Source organism: Malurus melanocephalus, unplaced genomic scaffold, assembly GCF_030028575.1.
Source record: "Malurus melanocephalus ecotype Western Australia unplaced genomic scaffold, MMel_1.1 scaffold_854, whole genome shotgun sequence".
Classification (NCBI taxonomy): Eukaryota; Metazoa; Chordata; class Aves; order Passeriformes; family Maluridae; genus Malurus; species Malurus melanocephalus.
The window spans coordinates 130,968-137,744 of NW_026624086.1; the positions used below are offsets into that span (position 1 = coordinate 130,968).

Below are 6,777 nucleotides of genomic sequence, written 5' to 3' on the forward strand. Positions count from 1 at the left end.
GCAGCCACAGCTTCTCTGGGCACCCTGTGCCAGGGCCTGCCCACCCTCCCAGGGAACAATTCCTGCMCAATATCCCATCTGGCCCTGCCCTCTGGCACTGGGGAGCCATTCCCTGGCTCCTGTCCCTGCAGCCCTTGGAAATTGTCTCTCTCCATGGTTCCTGTGGGCTCCTTCAGGCCCTGCAAGGCCACACTGAGCTCAGCCCAAAGCTTCTCCTGTCCAGGCTGAACAATCCCAGCTCTCCCAGCCTTTCCTCCCAGCACAGCTGCTCCATCCCTCTGACCATCCTGCTGCCTCCTCTGGGCTCTCTCCAGCAGCTCCACGTCCTTCCTGTGCTGGGCCCCAGGGCTGGAGCAGCTCTGCAGGTGGGGTCTCACCTGAGCAATGGGGCACAGGGGCACAATCCCAGTCCGTTTCCTGGGAATCAGTCCAGAACAGTCCTGATCTCTGGGATGGGGCAGGTCCAGCTCCCCCAAATCCTTGTCCCAGGGATCYTTCATCAAACCCCTCCCTGTTTGCAGAGCCCTGGAACAGCTGTGCTCTGTGTTCTCAGAGCTGCGAGGTTTCAGTAACAAATAATTGCAACCTTCCAGCAGGAACTGTGAGATTAAAGCCTCCTCTTCCTCCTCCTCCCCGGTCAGGTGTCCCCAAACATTTCCCAGGATTATCAGGATCCCTGCACGTGGATCCTCTGTCCTTGGATCCTCCCCCAGATTTCCTGCTGGCTGAAAGGGAGAAGGGATGAGAGAGGCACTGCAGGAAAGGGTTTGTGTGGGTTTGTTTGGGATCTGGGATTGCAGAGCCACGGGATCCTGGCAGGGTCAGCACCTGGGAATTCCAGGGGATTTCATTCCTGGTGATTTTCCGGGGAATTTGCAGCTCCATGGGTGGATGGGGTGAATTCCTGCTGGACCATCCGGTGTTTTATCCTGGAGAATAAAATACTCAGGATAGCAAACATGATCCATCAGTAGGAAAAGAAAAGTGGGTTCTTGATCCACCTGAGAAAATCAGGCASTTCTGCTTGATGGCAGCTGTGAAAAGGAATCTTTTTTCTTGAACAGGACAAAGTTAAAAAGAAAATAAACAACTGTTCAAGATCCCTCCCTATGCTCCTGGACTTAACCGTGAAATCCTGGAGTGTTTTCTCCCTCATACCCCGATTCTAATTCTCCTCTGTCCCTTTTTTAGCAGCTTGCTGTGGAGTGGGCATTGGATAGTCCAGATTATTTCACTTTTATTCTGAATTTTTCTGAATATTTCACTCTTATTCTGAATTAATTAAGGGGTTTCTGCAAGAACTCAAATGTGTGTCTGGCAGGGGAGACATGAATCTTTCAGATTTTTTTTTTTCTTGTTTGGGGTTTTAATACTTTTCTAATTTTTGGTTTTTAAATTTTTCTGACTCGCAGAGCTTTAATTGGTTTATTTTCCTATAGGATGTAGATGATTGCAGATTTGGGATGGACACTCAATCCATGATTTCCTTGGATCTCCTGGCTGGTGAATTATTAAAATTAGTAACACTAAAATATTCGTAAAATTAAAATTTTACTGAATGAAAAATTAAAATAAAAATAGTAAAATTAAAAATTAGTRGCAATTATATAAAAATGAATGGAGTGGGGCTCGGAGCAGCCTGGTCTGATGGAAAATTCCCTGATCTTTAACTTCCCTCCCAACCCAAACCATTCCACGATTTTCAGGCCAAAGCTTCTGTAGGTTTTGGGGGTGTTTGCTGTGATGAGTAAAGAGTGAAACTGGAAAAGAGAAATCCATAAATCCCCATGGTTGTGGGGAAAAAAAAGGGCTTTTCCCCCTGGATTCTGCAGTGCTCCARCACCATTTGGGATATAAAGGATAAAGTGCATTACAGGCACCTTAAAACTCAGCAATATCCAAGAGATTTCCCAGAGAAAGGGAATTTTCTGGGGATTTCTCTAAAGCTGAGATTTTTCCAAGGCTGCCAGGGGGGATTGTGGCCCTGAGGTGTTGCTGTCAGGAGCAGTTTGACTCTCCTGAAGACCTCTGATCCCACAAACAATGGGATTATTCCTTCTCAGGAAATTCTGCTCACCAAGGGGGTGTCAAAATTTTGKTTTTTCTCTTGAATGCATCTCTTTGGGCATCCTCCTCCTTTTGTTTTATATTTTTGGAGACCTAATATTGACAGGTTTTGCCTTTGGGTCATTATGAAAACAGAGTTTTGGGAACGGTGTGGATACATCTAAAAAATCCAACTTTTCAASCCCTGGTTTACTGATCTTTAAACTGCAGCTGAATTAGCCACTGACTCACATTTATTTTAATCATAACAGAATGTGAGTATTTTTGTTTTTCAAGTGTCTCAGAGCATGATTTGAGTAGCAAAATCATAACTTTCCACCTTGTGGGTGAACAAATCATGGCAAGGAGCAGGCTCTGAGAAATTCAGGTGAGGTTTTGAGCCTGACTCACCCATGGATGTGAGAAACCAGGGGAAGAATGTATTTAAATCAGAATTCCCAACCTTTCCCTCCTTCTGGGCAAAGGGTTTGTGCCAAATATTTCTTTTTCTCGCCACTATTTTTCATTAATGAGCTTTGGGGGTTTTGGTGCCAGAGCTGTTTGTGCCTGGCACAAAAAAAAACAAACCCATTTCCATAAGGTGTGGCCCAGCCTTTGAATGAAAGAATGTTCAACTCTGCCTTGGTTTGAGATGATCCAGAGCCACAGAATCCCCTCTGGGCTGGGGCTGCCTAAGGACAGCGGGATGGATTTGGAGTGGATTTAGGTTGGATTTGGGGTGGATTCGGGGCGGATTTGAGGCAGATTTGGGGTGCATTTGGGGTGCATTTGGAGTGGATTCGGGGTGGATTCAAGGTGGATTTGGGGTGCATTTGGCATGGATTTGAGAGGAATTCGGGGCAGATTTGGGGTGCATTTGGGGTGGATTCGGGGTGGATTTGAGGTGGATTTGGGGTGCATTTGGGGTGCGTTTGGGGTGGATTCGGGGCGGATTCGGGGTGGATTTGAGGTGGATTTGGGGTGCATTTGTGGTGTGTTTGGGGTGGATTCGGGGTGGGTTTGGGCTGGGTATGGGGTGGATTTGGGGTGGATTCAGGGTGGGTTTGGGCTGGATTCGGAGTGGATTCAGGGTGGGTTCGGGGTGGGTTCAGGGTGGATTTGGAGTGGATTTGGGGTGAGCTGGGTGTGAAGCCGTGGGAACACATGGGGGTTGCTCGTGGTTCTTCCCTGTTTGTCCTGCCCCAATCTCACCGTGCAGCCTCTCCTTGGTGTGAGGAGGATTTTCACTGCAGGGGAGATGATCCCAAGGCAGCTCCAAAACGAATCTGGAAAACAAAAACAGGATTCACACGTTGCTTTGGGAAGGGAATGGCTCCAAGGCTTTGCAGCCCTGGAATCGGTGAAACTGTGGGATGGACAGGGCAGCACCCAGGYGGAATTTGGAATGCTGGGGGTTGGAATTTGAGAGTTTTCAGTGATTTTTAGCCCCCCTCCAATGTTGTTTCCATCCTTAATTTTGATCTCTGTTGGAGATAATTTAATGGAGCTCAGCCTGGGCATGGTTTGGGAATCGAGGGAGGATCAGGATCTTTCCTTCTCCTTGGTTTTGGGATGGCTGGGATTCCCCTGTTAAATTGACCCATAATACAGGAACAGCCTGCACCTTTCTCCCCTCACTTTAATCATTTTATCTACTTTATTTTATTGAGTTGCACATTTACTTCTATGGGAGGTGTCTCTGCCATGGCAGGGTTGGCACTGGATGGGCTTTAAGGTCCCCTCCAGCTCAAACCACTCCATGATTTATGAGTTCTCCAGCTCAACTCTGATTATTCGTAACAATTTCCATGTTCTATTTGCCAGTTTTTCATTGCCTTGTTGCTTTTTTCCCCTTTTCAGATTCGATTTTGAAAAGATGGCAATTTTCTTTTGTTGTTTGCTTGCTTTGCCTCTTAATCTTTTTGTTTTGCTCTTCACTCCCGGTTGTCTCCTCAGCCCCCGTGTTCTCTGAAATAGCAAACTTGGGGCTTGCTTTTGTTCTTGCTGAATTGTTCTTGGGGAGTTGGTGAGGAATTATCATCCAGGAAYTGCATTTTGGGAGTTTTGACAGGAATTATCATCCAGGAATTGTATTTTGGGGAGTTTGTGGGGAATTATCATCCAGGAGCTGCATTTGGGGAGTTTAGCAGGAATTATCCAGGAACTGCATTTTGGGAATTGGTGAGGAATTATCATCCAGGAACTGCACTTGGGGAATTAGTGAGGAATTATCATCCAGGAATTGTGTTTTGGGAGTTTTAACAGGAATTATCAATTAGGAACTGCATTTTGAAAGTTTAGCAGGAATTATCATCCAGGAACTGCATTTTGGGAGTTTAACAGGAATTATCATACAGGATCTGCTTTTTTGGGAATATACCTTCATAATTGCCCAGGGGATTTTCTGCAGGAGGTGAATTCTGGGGTCCCTGGGGAACAAGGGATCTGCARCAGCATCCAAGGTGGTCAGGGGGCACAAATTCCAGATTATTTTGCCAAAACACCTGCCCAGGAACACCTCTTGTTTCCTGGGTCCAAAGCAGCAGGAATGGATGGTTTTTGAGAGGAATTATTCCATAATTAAGCGTGGAATCGTGGAATGGTTTGGGTTGGAAGGGATCTTGAAGGTCATTTCATTCCAACTTTGCACCTTCCACTGTCCCAGGGTGCTCCAAGCCCCATCCACCCTGGACATTTCCAGGGATGAGCAATCCCCAGCCTCCCTGGACACCCTTGAAGCCATTCCATTCTTGTGGAATGGGGCAGATTTTCACATGGCCAGGGGAGGCTGAAGGGGTCACCCCCAGTGCCTGGGCACCCTTGGAGTGCCTGGATTTATGGGATTGAAGGRTTGAGCAGCCCTTCTTCAACCCTTTGTGGGCAGAAATCACCGCAGAGTTTGAGGTGTTCATTCTCGTTCAAACTGAGCCTCTTGATTCTTTTCATGGCTCTTGAAGACCAAAAAGGGGAAAACAAAAGCAGATGAAAGGAGCTGCAATTTCCCCTTCCTCAACACCCCCAAAATAAACYCCCAAAAAGCCAATGCCCAGCCCASGTCCTCRCTGCTGGATTTTAGAATTTTGGATTTGGGATTTTAGAGCATCCTGAGCTGTTGGGACAAAAAGTCTGCAGTGCAGCTGGGTGAGGACAAAACCAGCTGAATATCGGTGGATTTGTGCCCATTTGAAGCATTTTCTGCTCGATTGATTGTCTCCTTCCACCAGAGGGGGCTTTCTCCACTGAGGAGTTCAACCCTTGCTGTGCCCTCAAATCCTCCCCATCCCTTGGATGTGCCTCAAGAAGCAAAGCCCTGCAATGCTGGGGATTTTTTCCCTTTCCTTTGGAATTTTGGGGGGTTTTAGAGGCCCTCAATCAATTTTGAGCGAAATTGGTGATGTGGAGGCACCAGAATCCACCAAATCCTGTGACACCCTTGTGCAGCTCCATGATGGAGCGTGGTGGCCACTGGGCTTGGTGGGGTGAGGTTCAGTCACCACTTGGGAGAGTTGATTTTAATTTTAATTCTTTTTTTCCTTAATTATTTTTTCATTCATTTATTTTAATTTAATTTAATTTTATTTTATTTTATTTAATGTATTTTAATTTATTTTAATTTGGTTTATTTATTATTTAATTTGATCTTTTTGTTTAATTGCTTTTTAGTGGCATGACTCAAGTCCAGCTTTTGGGTTTGATCTGGTCCTTCCCAGATTTTCCAGGGCTTTCCACTGCCAGGTTTTTAAAAGCTGAAGGCAACTCTTGTCCTGGTCCTTCTGATAATCCTTGCTCTGCTGAGGAGGGGCRTTGGGTAGAAAAGAAAAGCAATTTCCCCCATTTTTGTGCACCTAAAGATGAAGTGAACATTCAGATAGCAAAAAAAAATTAATTTCAGTGAAATTACCTTAACAAGGCCACGGTGGAGCTGCTGCAGCACCTGCTGTGGTTCCTCCAGCTGTTTCCTGCTCCTCTCAACRTTTTCTTCTTTCCTTGGATCTCCCCCCTCATTTTTGGGGTTAAACCCAGGACATGCAGCCTCCTCCAGGATTTTCACTGCTCMCCTTGGCTCAGAGCTGCATTCCAGAGAATTTCAAAAGAAATTTTCTGTCAGCTTCCATGAACTCCCACCCTGGCCATCTGAAAGCAACAGATTTGAGCATCCTTAGGGCTGGAGGTTCAAACAATTTCTGCCTTCAATATGGTAAAATTGAGAAATGAAACCTGGCACTTTTTTAATTTCCCTCGTATGCAAAGGCACGTCCTTCCTTTATTTAAGACCATCTTATATTTCAGTTTTTTCGGAGTTAATGCATTGTTTTAATGTGTTCCAGTCTGCTCTCCTGCATTTAAATCATCACTGTGTTTGCAGTCAAGCAGGAGGACAAAAATAACCGTGGGCTGATGGTGAATCAGTGGAATTTTCCTGCATTTCTCCCCTGGTGACTCCTAGAGAGCACAAATGCTTTCTGCATTTCTGTTTGCAGGAATGAGGTGCTTTCCCTGCTGCATTCCTGTATTTTTCCCGTCTTTGTCKCTCTGGGATTTGGGGTTGTTTACTGTTGTGGGGTCACAGATCACYGCCTGAAGTGAAGGTTTGAGGGTTTAAAAACGCTGCTGGCAGCTGATTTCAGTGTGTAGGTTTGAGGGGAAGGGGTTCAGATCTCCTCAGGGATCTCATTGTCCATTGTGTTGCTCATTGTTTTCCCGGCCCTTCTTTTCTTCCCTGAAGAAATC

General features: G+C 45.9%; 1 protein-coding gene across 1 annotated transcript in view; it reads left to right on the forward strand.

Moving 5' to 3' along the window:
* Positions 1-6,777, forward strand: part of MRPS6 (mitochondrial ribosomal protein S6) — a 43,408-nt gene that overhangs the window by 32,309 nt on the left and 4,322 nt on the right. The gene's annotated exons all lie outside the window — the stretch shown is intronic.